General features: G+C 35.3%; 1 protein-coding gene across 3 annotated transcripts in view; it reads left to right on the top strand.

Annotated features, from left to right (window-relative positions):
- Nucleotides 1-15,503, top strand: part of LOC111052626 (heterogeneous nuclear ribonucleoprotein L) — a 366,361-nt gene that overhangs the window by 202,018 nt on the left and 148,840 nt on the right. The gene's annotated exons all lie outside the window — the stretch shown is intronic.

The following is a 15,503-nucleotide window of genomic DNA, read 5'->3' as shown; positions in this document are numbered from 1 at the left end:
GCTCTGATTGAAGTAGCAGTGCCAATCAATTTTTCCGCGATAAATGCATTTCAATCTTCAACTTGGTGCCAACCTAACAAAGTCAACTCAACTTAATGCCAACCCTTAAAATTATTAATTTAGTTACCAGTAAACAACTGTTTCGAAGAGCTACTCTCTCCAGATTATAGTTCTATATTAACATATGGTATGGACATTTCAATTATAATTAAGAGATTGGAATAAGTTCCGTTTATTATTATTTATTATTTATTATTTATTGAAAATTTACATATTGAGGCACCAGGAACTGAATCCCATTATTGCCCTCATTACACACATTGAGCATAATACAATTGAAAATACAATACATTAAAATGAAAATAGAATAACTTAACTTATATACTATTGAGTTTTAGAAAAAACAAATACAACAAAAAATAATAGAAAACCTTGCAAATATGAAACTTATAGTATAACAGATAAAAGAAGAACTAAGTATGTAACTAATACTGAAAAATTCAAGAAGAAAAGAAAAAAAAGAAATAAAGAAAAGAGAATTATGGAAACTTTGCAATATGAAACTTATAATAAAAACACTAATAAATTATGTAAAACATAGGAAAGAAAAAAAAAAAAAGACAAAACTCAACAAACATAAATCTTATTCAAGTCCCGCCTGAACACACTGTCTGAATCAAAAAATCTAAGGCATTATTAAGCCTATTGTATAATCGAAGAGACCTAAACAGGAGGAGCATTGTAACCACTGACCGTTCTACATCTGATAATACAAAGTGGGATGATCTCTGGAATTGAACGCAGGAACATGGATCCTGATCAATGAGAGCAGTGAAGGAGAAGAAAATCGACCCCTTAACAGACCATGCACGAAAATCAATGAGTCTCTCTCCCGTCGTAATCTCAATGATACAAAGTGAAAGGTACTTCTCAAACGGTCTGTAGGAAAACCCAAAGGACAGGATTGGCCGAAGCGCTTGTAATAGAGAACCTCAAAAACTTATTCTGAACTACCTCAAGTACACAAATCAGTATAAGGGTTCCAAATCACACAGCAATATTCCAATGACACATAAACAGTACATATTGCATCAAGGTTATTGAAGTTAGCTGTATTCCTCATAACAAAACCTAGCATTTTATTGGCTTAGCTATGCTATAGTCCATGTGCACTGAGAACTGAGACAGCTATCAAAGATTACACCCAACTCCTACATGTATCGACTCTTTCCAGATTCATACCATGTACTTCATAAGAAAAGTTCATCTTCAAATTTTTTCTAGAGAATGAGATACACTTACACTTCCTAACATTCAAGTCAAGTCCATTGATAGAAGACCATCTAGCCAATCTGTCAAGATCTTGCTGCAACAAATTACAATCATGGAGTTAGTAATCTCCATGTAGAGCTTTACATCATCAGCAAAGATCAAACATTTTGCTTTCTTTAACTGGAGAGGCAGTTCATTGATCAATAGAAGGAATAAAAGAGGACCGAGTACACTCCCTGGGAACTCCGAAGTGCTGAATAAGAAGAATATACATGCTAAAAGACGAACTTTAAACCCTTAAAAACCACCCTTAGAGTTAAAATTTCCAAATCCGTTCATAGTGTGCCTCTAGAGGACCAACTGAACATACCACCAAATTTGAACGTTTTTGGTCCGGTAGATTTTTAGTTCTGCGAGTGAGTGAGTGAGTGAGTCAGTCAGTCAGTCAGTCAGTGAGTGAGTGCCATTTCGCTTTTATATATATAGATTATAGACCAATTACTACTACTACTGCTACTACTAACTAGTATTATCATTATCAATGATATACTATGAATATTATTATTAATAATACTATTGTAATTTCTTGGCAAGATGGTTGGGTCGGTGGTTGGGGGAATTGTGAAGGTTTCGAGGGTTTTCTGGTTCGAATGAAAGAGCAGCAAGAATTTGTGTCAGTTTTGACAGGCTCTGTCGCGTTACGTCATTGCTCACACTCCCACTCGCCCACATTTCTGGTTTTCCTCTGTGTGCTATCTTTCTTAGTCATCATTATTCTTTTCTCTTGTTCCTTGCTCGATCTCCGAGTACGAATGCGTTTATCTTCCACTTCTCAGTTCCAGTTATACCCAATTTTCATGTAAAGCTTGCCTCTTTTCCGTTACATCATCTTTCTCCCTCTTCCTTGATGCTGCTCTCTCATCTAAAATGTTATTCGCTTTTCTCTCCTACACGAATTCTTCTCTTTACTAACTCCATCCTTATCACGCACTTCAATCCTCTTCATTCTTCCATGTTATATTTTCTTTGCTCTTCATCTTAACTTCCTCCCTGTCACTTTCATCTAATTTCACTCACAGATTATTGCCTAATGTCATCTCTCCTTGTTTAATCTTATTCGACGTGGTCTCTTATTCTAAATCTTACTTCTTTCTTTCTCTTAAAATCAATTGCCCATACCTTCAACTGGCCTTTTGTTCTCTCCAAATCACACTCTGTGGCTTACCAACCCTTCTTTTTATTTCCCACTTTTGCTTGTTATAACTCCTTTTTACACCATCTCACTTGCTGGCTATACAGTATTTCTGTCTCTTTTACTTATTTTCTTCTCCCATTCACACCCTCTCACTCTTCAATCCCACTCCTTCTTTTCCCCCACTAAATATTCCCGTATTTTTCTTTATCACTCTCTTTCTTTCTCTCTCTCTGTCCCTCTCTCCAAACAAACTGTCATCTACACTCAGCATCTGTCTGCCTGTCTGCTCGCTTATCGACTTGTACAAACGAAATGGATGACAGCCTATCACTTGCTTGTCGACCAATCCCCAATCACCAATCCTACTCACAATAAAAGTGCTCTGTCTGTTTGTATTTTCGGTTGCCATCGTCCTATCATCTTATTATAGCGGGTTGTTTGTTTACTAGTCTACTCTTTATGAAAATGTCGAGCAATGAAAAATCTGGTGTGTTTTCGAATAACTAAAAGAATGGCCTTCTCTGGAATGGAATAGATGAATGTATTGAGGCTTACTACATATTTTGCAATTATATTCGATCAATAATAAATAGTCGATTTTTTGTTAAAAATCTTTAAGATTGTTTCATTTTATAAAGAATATTTTATAGTTTTTGTTTGAACGTTCTCATTAACCTATTCAAAATAATAATTATAAATTCTTATTCTAAGTCATATTTTTTAAAGTGGGATGTTTTGGTGTTGGGAAGGGTTAGACAGAACTAGCTTTTTTATTCTCCGAGCTTATTTTCTGACTGACAATCACATATTGATAATTAATAGATTCAATACTACAAATGAAGTCTGTTAATAAAAGTATAATAATAAAAATCTACGACTAATAAGTTGAAGTATATATGAGGAAGAAGTTTCATCCATTTATAATTCAAGGCATTCAAGTCTAAATGTTCTTTTGAATTTTTTAATATTATGGAATATTTTTCAGATGCCTTCCAATGAAAGTCGTGTTTCAGAGATTGAAGAAGTATGATATTAATGTTGAGAGAAATCTATCTAGTTCTCAGTTACTTTTTTGTATTCAAATAAATTTTTGAGTATTATGAGTATCAATTTAAAAAATCTATATCAAGATGTATTATTCGACAGTTTAAAGATGGCTTTACCTAGTTATCGTTTACATCTCGTTTATATGAAAAATATTCGAGAACATAAAAGCGTTGCAACCAACTAGCGTGACACCTAGACAGTTTATGGACAGTTCTGACTACCTTTCAACCCCTCCATATCACTTAACTCGGTAAACGACATTGATTTGTTGCGTCTGGACCCAATCCAACTACTGTCATTCTAGCTTGTTTACCTTTTTTCATTCCATCTATTAGTCTGCTGATTTATTGAGTTTCTTGAATATCTACTAAGAGATTAAACATTTCGCCACTTCATGTAGGCTCAACTGGATTTCGCCAGGAGAATGTAAATTTAAGTTGTTAGATGTCTCTGGAATTTCATTAATTGGGTCCGGGAATTAGATTACGGACCTTATTTATGAACAGTTCCAGAGATGAAACTTAGCTGAGAACGACTTTTGTTGTCTAGAAATCTGGAAACTGAATCGTGCTGATTAGAATGATTATTGGCAGCTTCTGCTACACTGCAAAACTAGAATTGAGTGAATTATTTCTTGAGAGAAGTTAGTCCACTGCGGCCCTAGTAGTTGTTTTGAATTAAAATATTTCGAGTTATCAAAACTCACAATTATACATCATGATAAAATAGTTTCTGATTCTCCATCATTATCTCTCATAATCTGTTCGATCATTACCAATAGTAAATCAAAATGCAAGCATCGAGTAGCAGAATATAAACGAGGAATGGAGCTATGTGATGGGTGATCTATATGGCTGATCAATCACGGTCAAAGTCTGCCATTGCTACTGACAAGAATTCACGTTCTATTCCTAAGCATTTCTTCACTTTAATTTAGACGATCTCATTTTCTTATTTTAAGTTGTAGAATGATCTTCCTGTAGCTCTGAATCACTTTGTGAGTTACCTGATTTGAAACTGAAAATAAATTCGTATGTAAATATCTGGTGTTGGTGTATCTCAAGACTCGATTCAAAAATAAGAACCTATGTTTGCTACGTTTAGAAGGATTTGGGTGCCCTACACTTTCTTCAAATATCAGTATTTATTTGAAGGGGATGATGAATGTTGTTTACTCTTGCAAGATACACTCAAGTTCGGTGTTTGTGCATCTTTGTTTTCAATTTCCATTGAGGATTTGATGATGAGCTCTGGCTTTGTGCGGCAAAACGCAGGGAAATTATGTTTGGGCTGTGGGGAAATTGCACTCGTTGTTGGCGTTTTTCTCACAGCAAACGAAGCTGCTTTGATCATAAAACCGAATCGCTTGCTCCAGTCTAGATTGTAAAGCGAGGGCTCATCATCATTCTATCTGGTTTTTTCTCCTCTCTATTTAGGCTTTATTCGTTCACCCCTTCAATTCTTACTATTTTCTACCTCATTTTCACATTTCTGTCTTTTGGGTCTCTATTACTAGCTTCTCTTCCATTTTCCTTTCCATCAATGTTTCTTGTTTCTACCCCAATTTACTTATTCCTGAGCAAGTGTATCCATATTATTGATATTAGTCTTAGTCTTTTTTTTTATTTTTAGTTTTACATCACCCCTCCATTCATCCCTCCTTCCTCCTTCATATAATTTTCTAGGATCTATTCCAAATAGTTAATTTCTAAATAGATTTTTTCTCATTTCAGTATGAAACTCACTCTTCGTGTTCTCTGGTTCATTGCTCTTCTCGCTCTTCGATTTGTCTTCCTCTCCAAGCTCTCTCTTTCGCTTCCCAACAGCTGATGATATGTTTATTACATCTGTATCTTACGGTTACAGTAAAAATACAATAATGTATAATATGCATATCATCTGTTGATGAAAAGCGAAATGCGCATGTTCATGACGCATATGTACCGTATCCACGCACCTTAACTCTTTGCGGCACAAGAATATATTGATTGTATGACCCTTTTTGTCATAGTGGTGCATTTTATACATCACCAAATCCCTAGCTCATAACGCACTGTGTTGCATAATCTGCATCACTCTACAGAACTATTTTTCTGTAATGGCACAGTGATTCAATTCTTGTAACACCGTGAAGAACTAGTTCCCATAGCTTCCTACAGAGTGTGTGACGTGTTAGTTCCATCATAACCGTCAATTTGTTACCAGTGTTGTTGAATTTGTTTGCTACTGACACGGAGTTTGAAAGCTGTCCATTAGTGATGATATAATTACGGTAAGTGAATTAATCTCGCCTGATGCTTTTATTTTATTGATAATATCAATGGTTTTCTGTGTAATCACAGCAGAATAAGTGTGTTACAAGAGTTTCTTTACATAATATTGTTGTTTTCCGTGATATCAAAAAATGCATCACCATGCAACATGAGGACTAGCCTACATAACCTACAACTTTCATATTCATACCAACTTATGGTTGAGATTTTGTATTTTTTCAGTTCCATTGTTGTTATTATAGGAATAATTTTGGGGTAATCTAGTTGGTAACATCAAATTTAATACTTTTCATTAAATTTGACATCTTTTCAATATTTTACATGAACCATACTGGTAAGTTACTGTGAAGGGGAATCTGCTAATAAGAAAAGTCTTGTAAGAAATTATCATTCTCTCCAATATACTTGACTTGTTACTTGAAAATGCAATCCATGATTATTATCACATTAATCCATTAAGCTTTAGAAATTTACAAAATGCGTTATTCTTTTCACAGGTTGAAAATGGATGAAAGAATTACTGATGAAGAGTTGCTGAACATACTTATGTATGATGAAATCCCGTCTGATTTGGACTCCTGTATTGACGAAAATGATGCAGAAGAAGATGACAATTTCTACCTGGACAACACCAATGAAGCTGACAACATTCCTATAATTGATATGACTTCCACTTCAGAGTCCATCTCTAACTTTCAATTGAATTCATCTGCTCCATCGCCTTCACTCACACCATCACCTTCCAATGGAACTGAACATGATTCTTCAGCAGTAGGCCTACCTTCAACTTCAAGAAAACGTACTTCAAGCACCCTACAAGCATCATCATCATCAGCAATTATACCTCCAACTTCAAGAAAACGTAAGTCAACAACAGCATCATCCTCAGATATACCTTCAACTTCAAAAAATAGGACACCACCACAGTGGAGCAAGAGCTTTACTCCATCTTCTTCAAATTCTGTATTTGATCTTGAGACAGGTCCCACTGAGAAAATAACAAACTTATTGAATCCCTCACCATGTGATTTATTCAGGATTCTCATTGATGATGCTATTATTGACCATCTTGTATTTCAGACCAATCTCTATGCTCAACAGTCAGGGAAAAGGTACTCTCCAACAAACAAAGAAGAGATGGAGACATTTATAGGCATTAATTTACTTATGGGTGTCAAACGATTGCCCAGTTACAGGGATTACTGGTCATCAGATATTGATCTCAATGACCCATACATTTCCAAACTGATGCCATTGAATCGGTTTAGTTGGCTTCTCGGGAATTTGCATGCTAATGATAATAGTCTCCAGCCAAGGAGAAATGACCCAAATTTTGACAAGTTGTATAAGATAAGACCATTTATTGACTTGATTTCAAAAAATTTCTCTGACTCATTTAACCCAAATCCCGATTTGGCTGTAGACGAGTCTATGATAAAATTTAAAGGGAGATGTCACTTGAAACAGTACTTGCCCAAAAAACCTATAAAACGCGGCTACAAAGTTTGGGTTTTATGTGATAAATCCGGGTATGTTTTGAAATTTGAAATTTATACAGGTAAGATAGGGCAGAATGTTCAGAAGAATTTGGGGGAAAATGTTGTGAAAAGGCTTGTGGAAGCATACAAAGGTAATAACCACACAGTTTATTTTGATAACTATTTTACAACTTTTAATCTGATGGAAGATTTGAAAAGTATTGGGTTCAATGCATGCGGTACAGTAAATAAAAATAGAATAAATCTTCCTAAATTTAAAGATGAAAAAGGAATGGCTCGAGGTGAATATGATTGGTATGCAAATGACAATATCATTGCTTTGAAGTGGAAGGACAACAATGCTGTCCACTTGCTATCTAATTTTCATAACCCAAAGGAAGTTGAACAGGTAAAGAGAAGAGCTCGTACTGGAGAGAGAAATAGCATTAGTTGTCCAGCTGCTATTTGTGATTACAACAAAAATATGAATTTCGTGGATAAATTTGATCAAATGAAATCGACATATGAGATAGATAGAAAAAGCCGCAAATGGTGGCACAGAATTTTTTTTTATTTCATTGATGCTGCGGTTGTCAATGCTTTCATTCTGCATAAATGTTTGCCTGTAGAAAGACATGAAATGAAGGATTTCAGAAGAAAGATTGTTTTTGGTTTGACATGCCAATCTCATGTTGCCGCTTCTACAAAAAGAAGTGTGGCAACAAATGATGCTGTAAATAGGTTCAAACCAAAAGTCCCACTTGAAATAAGGGAATCAGGATCTGAACACCAGCCAGAGAGATCCACACGTTGGAGATGTGCTTTGTGCAGTACAAAAATAAAAGTAAAACAAACATTCTGGATATGTTCTGTTTGTAGAGTACCTTTGTGCTTAAGTAACACAAGGTCTTGTTTCCAAAAATTTCACAAGAAATAACTTGAATAGGCTATCTGTTTGGTTTTTCTAGTTTTCCAATATTGACGTTTGGTTGCTCAGTCAGCCGGAGAATTCCGTTCAACATCATTTATATTATTAAGATTCATTTTACAAATAATATTAAGAATAACAAAAAAATAAATTATTATTTATGAATGCTGTTTTAAATTTTCGCGCAATGAACAGCAATAGTAGCAGAAGAATTCAGTTGTGCCAGCTCAGCAAAGAGCTTACATTCATCAGAAGAGAAAAATATGCATATCAGGATAATTATTATTATATATATATAATAAAAAAGATGATAAATACTATTTTTAATTAAATTTATAACAAGTAACAGTAAAATATTATCAATTAACAAGTACAAATTACCAATCTACATTTTTGGTTGGTAGCAGCTGTGATGGCAACATTGATCTCTTTGATCTCATCAAATTTTGTGTGAAAAGATCACATTTTTAACTAATCATTGAACTTACGACTAAGCAACCAAGCGTCAGAGTATCAACTGGAACTTTTGGTTTGAACCTCTTCACTTACAAATATAATTAGAATAGAGATAAGTTAGGTACTAGAAAAATAATAAATTAGAATAGAATGTTTTATTTTATTAGTGAGTTTTTCTTAGTTTTTTTCTTCAATTAGTGATAAAACTATGTTATTTTAAAAATAAATATTTCTTAAAATCTTTTACTACTGATTAATATTTTATCTCATGAATATTTTGTTGTACTTGTACATAAATATTATACAATTGGCTATATTGAATAAAAAAACACATAAATTTCTCTTATTACTTGAGAATTAGTTTTTTTTTAGTTTTACAATATTTAGAATATCAACTGGGACTTTTGATTTGAAACTCTTCACTTGCAAAGACTTAGAATAATTTAGTATAGGAGTATTAGAAAATAGAATAAATTATATTATTTTGTCAGTGATTTCTTGCCAAATTCACTGTTCTAGATGCACTCTAAATTAATGATGGGAATCATTATCATTTTGTTTATTATCCTTATTATTATGTTTGTTTTTCTACTCATAAAAAATAATATGAACTCATGAATATTTTGTTCTATTGTACATTAATATTATACTGAATTGAAACACATCCATTTCTTGTATTATTATTACATCCACAGGACCATTTTCTGATTGATATGATCAATTTTACATTTTCAAGTAACAAGTCCAGTAGTTGCATGGTGATGCAAAAAATGCATCACCTATTATCAAGGAAATGGTGATGAAAAAAATTAAAATTTGTAGTCAGTAATGTTCAATGTAGTACATAGGATGTAGAAAGTTAAAAAAAAAAACAAATTGACAACATTTCATTTTCCCGTGCAACTAGGGGTCATAGGAAGGACGGAATTCTTGTGCCACTAGGGTGTCTTATTAGGTGATGCAAAAAGAGCACCACTATGCTGGAAAGACACCTTAATACTATTTCCAGACATTCATATCTCTCCCAGTCTTATTTTTTTTCTTGTATCGTTTGTCTTCCTTTCTCTCTAACCTAATCTGCTTTCCTCTTCGTATAAACATATATTTGTCCGCCATGCAATCATATACTGTATTTTTATTATCTTTGAGTTTTCCACACGAGTCTTTTCCTTCCTCAAGTTTTCCCTTTTGTGTTACCCTACTAAGTTTTTCCTGTTCTTCTTCTTCTGCTGCCAACCTATTCAAATGTTTCATTATTCTATTCCTTGTCATTTCCATCTCTATTACTACTGGCTCTTCTTCCTTTTTCTCTTCCCTCTCATTTTCAGTCGCTTATGTTCACGTATTGATGTATTTCTCTTTTATCCTTTTTCTTGTTCTACTCCATACCATCTCCATTCGTCTCACTTGTTCTGTTCATACACTCTTTTACTCTCCCCTTCCAACTCAAGTTTACATTTCTGTTTCATTGCCTCTAAATATATTTTCGTCTTTTTGTCATCCAATTTCTTTCCTTTCATAACTTGACTTTTCCCGCCCTCCCATTTGTTTTTTTTCTCTCTCTGGTCCGTGCGAATCTCATCACAGTCCTTTCTAGATCCTTCCATTTGTACTCCGTCAAACAGGAATATAGTTGAGTGTGAGCCTATTTGATGCGATGCGATGGAGTCGGATCACTGGGCAAAGTAGGGTAGGAGCCTCCTTCTACCTCCCCCCTTCCACCCACTAGAACAGCAAAGGGTATTAGGGATCAAAGAGGCCGTTCTGTGCCATGCGCCATCGAGAGGCGAGATAGAACTTGTTGAATGATTGCGAGGAACAGGTCTACTTATTCCTACTTATTCCTCTTCGCTCTTTTCCTATCTAACTCCTTCCTTCTCTTACTCCTATTTTTCTCTTTATTTTTCCTTCCACAACTTCTAATCACCAATAGTTTTCTCCTTGTTCATAATCCACTTTTCTCCCTCTATCCTCTATTTTTTCTTCTTGCTATTATTGAATTTTCTCAATCTTCCATTTATTTTTCATTGTTTCGTTTTTCTCTTCTCCTTAACATTGTCTTTTCGTTCTTCTCATTTTTCCTCCTCCAATTTATCTTATTCTGCTCTATCGTCTATCCCATCAAGTTCACCTACACCTTTTACTCATTCGATCTCTGTAATGCTCTCTCACTCTCTCCTATTCTTTTCTCTCAGGATGAAACACTAGTGGCAGGATGTCATCCTTTCATTTTCTCCTTCCATTACTCCGAATTTTACCTCATCTACCTCTTCTACTCTGTAATGTTCAATCTTCATCGTCTATTCAGTTCATCTTTCCCATGCATACATCAACTTCTAACTTCTCTTTTATAATTTTTCTTCTACAATTCTTCCTCTCCTGATCCATTTGTTACTCTTCAGCATGTAACTTCCTCACCTTTTCTTGTTTCTTTACCTTTTTTGTGTTTTTTTTTCTTCCAATTTCCACTTTACCCCACTTTCTCACCCTCTTCTTGTCACCTCTTTTTCACCTCTTCCATCTCCGTATCGTTCTTGCCATTTTTCTTCTCGTTTATCTTTTCTTTCACAACTGTTTCATTTCTCCTCTTACTCATCTATTTTCTCTCTATCCACAACTTTTTTCTATCCACTTGTTTCTGCTTTAAAGGTAGGATTTTCTATAGATTGAAGATTGTTTTAGAAAGGGAAAAGAAGAGTTTGAATGGTGTTTGAGACATCAGAAACGTTGATCCTACTGAACGTTAGAGAACGCCGTGCAACATTTTTCAAATGGATACAGTCTGCCAAAAGAGGTGCTTTCTTCATTCACCCCGAAAACAAGGGGAACTCTGACTGAGTGTCGAAAGAAATAAGAATGATAGAGCAAGATTGAATCGAATAATGCAAGATTGGTAGTAATCGATAGGAAATCTGAAATAGTGAATAAAAAGTGATTACTATAACTGGTGTTGAACAGTTGTCTGTACTTATATAAAATGGAATAAATTGGAAACGAATGAACAGAAATTTCGAACGACATGATAAAAACTAATAGTTTGATAAAGCATCAAAAAACTATTCTTTAGCAAAATCGAGGAATATAATTATTATCTCTTCTCTCCTTCCAAACCATTATACATATTCGACGGTTGAATTGGATAATATATTATAAACTTACTGTTAAAAATTCAATTATTCTTGTTAAATCTCTTGAATAGTATTGCATTGATGGTTTGTATTATCTCATTTCATTTTGAAAGTAAATACGGTTCGTTTTTCAATGAAGAATTGAAGGGTTGTTTTGACTGTTATCGTTGTAGTATTATAGTATTATCGGGTTTCATCAAGAACATCACAGAAAAATTAATACGAATAGTACAAATGTTCAATGGAAAGGTTTGAGCTGATTATACAAAAAATATACGAAGTAACGAAATCTACAATTTGTTTGCTCCACGATATATTATATCTCTTGGTATTTTGACAAATATTTCAGAAGCTGTTTGAGTGTAAAGTGACGCCTACTCGCCTACTCTATAAGATAAAAAGAGATCTTTTGTGCGCTTATATCGAGAATTCCATTGGCATGTGCAGTAGGATAGCTGAACTTTTAGTTGCTTTTTTGTCCAAGCGAAAAATGAGCTAACGGCGATTTTGTCCTGCTCTGTAGTAGTATGTGGACACGAAACGATGTGTCTCCAGTTTGGCATCTGCTTGATTAAATTCTTTGCCGAATAGCCTGTCGGGTACTCTCCCCTCCTTTTTCAAATGCTCCTTTGCCCCTCCTCCAGATATCCAGCTCACAACCCGTGCTGGACAATGGTCATTCTTGACTCTTTACAACAAGAATCAGTCACTCTAGACAATAACTCTTTCATTCACCACTAGGGCAATCATCATCCAGTCAGGTACTGTCTTATTCGACTTGTAACTTAGGTACTAACTTCCACTTGTGTTGAATGCATGTACTTGGAACACTATCAAATCGAATTAAATCGCTTCCCGGTGAACCGGAACTCATCCAAACCCACTCATCGCTCATCAAAATCCGTTTCATTACTCATGCACAAGCTTGGAGCTCATGCGAGTATCATCCTCAGTAAAAGAAAACAAAAAACAATGCATTTCCTCTACAAAAAGAGCATCTCGATAAAATATTTGCAATTGTTAGAAATATAACTTTTTTTATTCATGTTATCATACTTATTCATATTTTCACAAATACAACTATCCAAGCAAAATTTGAGCTATTATAGATCTAAAGGTACGTCCATACTATGCCGAATGGAGTCGATCGACACTGTTGAACAAGTGTGGACAAGTCGCCCGGCTTTATCGAATCAAGCCGGCACGAACCGAATTCAACCCGAATCAAGTCGGTACGGATCAAAGAAATCGAATCGACATGAGCACTTGAGCAGTGCTCACTGTTGTCTTGAACTTGTCTTGTTCAACAATGTCGACTTTGTCGATCGGCATAGTCTGGATGTGGCTTAATATTAATTAAACAGTATTTTGTTGAAATGGTCTGAGCTAGTGTTTTTTTTATCAATCAAGATCGTAGAAGAATATACTTTACAACAGTTGTTAGTGTGATGATGTCTGTATGCGACGTACAGAATTGGTCGTCTTCTCAAAGTCATTGTTTCGGCTCATGCGCCCCTGGGGCCAATTGTGTGACCCCCGGACAAGAGAAGCGCCTCTCACAGCCATTCTGCTGCAAGCTGTTTCCACCATTTGTAAAGCCCCGGGAAAGGGCTAGAAGTGTTTATTCCGCTAATTATTGTGGTCTGGTTGTTACTGCTACCCTTTCCAAGTTATACTGCACCAAGGGACCAATGTTGCCAGTTACCATCACTTCTTCCCTTTTCTAACTAAATTACAAATTGAAAGTTTAGCAGGCTGTGGTAATTTGTTGTGGAGAGTTTTGTGTGAAAAAGTGAAGGATTCTGTTTTAGCCCTCGTTTGGTTGCGCCTGCAACAAAATGTATCTGAGGTCACAGGTCAAACTATAGAGTTTGTAGTAAAGACAGTCTTTTGTAATGCAACGTCTAAGGCCAATTAACAATCATTATAATCACCACAATAACATTAAATTATTCTAGTGACTGGTAATCGATTTTATAAACCCTCACACGTAATTTCCAATATTGTTTAGCCGGCTCTTAATCGATGTTACTTTGTGAATTCCATCAACCTATACTCCTGTAAAATCAAATATGTTTCATTTTTCAGAAAATTCTAAGGATAAAATGGATAGTTGGGTAAACCAAATTCAGTATGTTCTCAATTAATAACATTCTGCTTCGAGAAAGCATCGCGGCACATCTAGTTGGCTCCATGTTCATTGTGACATGTATTTGTTTTTTTTCTGGCACAATTCCACAACTATCTCACTCTTCTCTTTATCTCTCTACGTCTTCCTTTTCTCTCTCAATTCCACTTCTCTCTGCCAGTGGCTGGACCATTTTTCTTCCCAGTTTGTTCATCATTTGACGGTCTCGTGTATTCAACTCCATACAAAGCTGAGGCCATTGACAAAGCCTATGATGTTGATGATGATTATGATGATGACAATTAAGATGATGATGATGATGATGATGAGTGAGGGTAGTTGTCGCCCGCATGTTGAATTAATTTGCCGATTGTTGTTGTTTATCTACCAAAACTAATTATTTGTTGTGTTGTTTGAGAAGTAAGCGATTCATACAATGAAATAATAGAAAACACCAACTTCAGCTATCTTCTACTCTACTTCTACTATCGTACTTCATGATGTGTTCAATATTGCAGTAAGTTAGGACTATGTGGAATTAGATGAAAAAGTCATATTATTTTCACCATATGCAGTACAGTAGAAGCTCTCTTAACCGACCCCTACGGGACCAGACCGTGGTCGGATAACGAAAAAGGTTGGTTAAACCGAATAATATTGTAAATAGTAGTTGTAATAGGTGTTAAAATCATTCAAACACGTGAAAAAAAGCTTTTAAAAACTGTTCCTGCAGATGCACCTGGGTCGGCTGACAGTTTTTCACCGCATATACTCAGAAAATGGATACCATGACGTTTCTTCCATCGTGCTAGCTAACCGTCACTCGCCGTGAAAGTCCCGCAGTTTTCAATTTTAGAGTGTAACGCCATCACCTTTTTCTTCAAAATTTGCCCACTAATCGGTGTACCTTTCCGCCGCTCTTGAGTAAACCACAGCCATAATGCATCATCAACAGTCTCGTTTGTAGGTTTCTTTAAATTGCAACGAGAGGTTAAGATTTTCTCGGATTCAATTTGGGTGCAGTAGTCCTGAATGGATTTTTTATTACGCTTCCAGTCCTTGACCGTTGTAACACCGACACCGAGTTCATCGCTAATGCTTTTAACAGATTCCCCTTTATCAAGCCGTTCTATTGCTTTTAGTTTTTGTTCCATCGTCACAACCCGTCTCTTACATTTAACATCACTCATTTTACACTACTGTTCTTCTTTACACTAACAAAGTCAATTACATAAACACAGTTAGCACACTAGAAACTGCCCGCACATGATATTGAGAGCAACTGACTGAATTTTGACTTGCTACGGAATCATATGTTCGACCTGTTGAAACATGAAAGTTATTTTTGGATCGTTATCGCAGCAGCAGCGGAAGTTTGTATATTCCTGGAAACGGTCGGTTAATCCGACAGGCGGTTGATCCGAGGTCGGTTAAGAGAGCTTCTACTGTATTATCTATTATATTGTACATTATCATGTATTTTTATCCAATGGAAATAGCTCAGTGCAAGACAGTTTTAACAGGCACGACATATCGATTTTATACATAATGTGATGCATTCAAGATTCAACAGTTACACAACTAAATGTGCGTTCAAC

Source organism: Nilaparvata lugens, chromosome 3 (assembly GCF_014356525.2).
Source record: "Nilaparvata lugens isolate BPH chromosome 3, ASM1435652v1, whole genome shotgun sequence".
NCBI classification, from domain to species: Eukaryota; Metazoa; Arthropoda; class Insecta; order Hemiptera; family Delphacidae; genus Nilaparvata; species Nilaparvata lugens.
The sequence above is the reverse complement of the archived record's forward strand: the minus strand, read 5'-3'. Positions and strand labels throughout refer to the sequence as shown.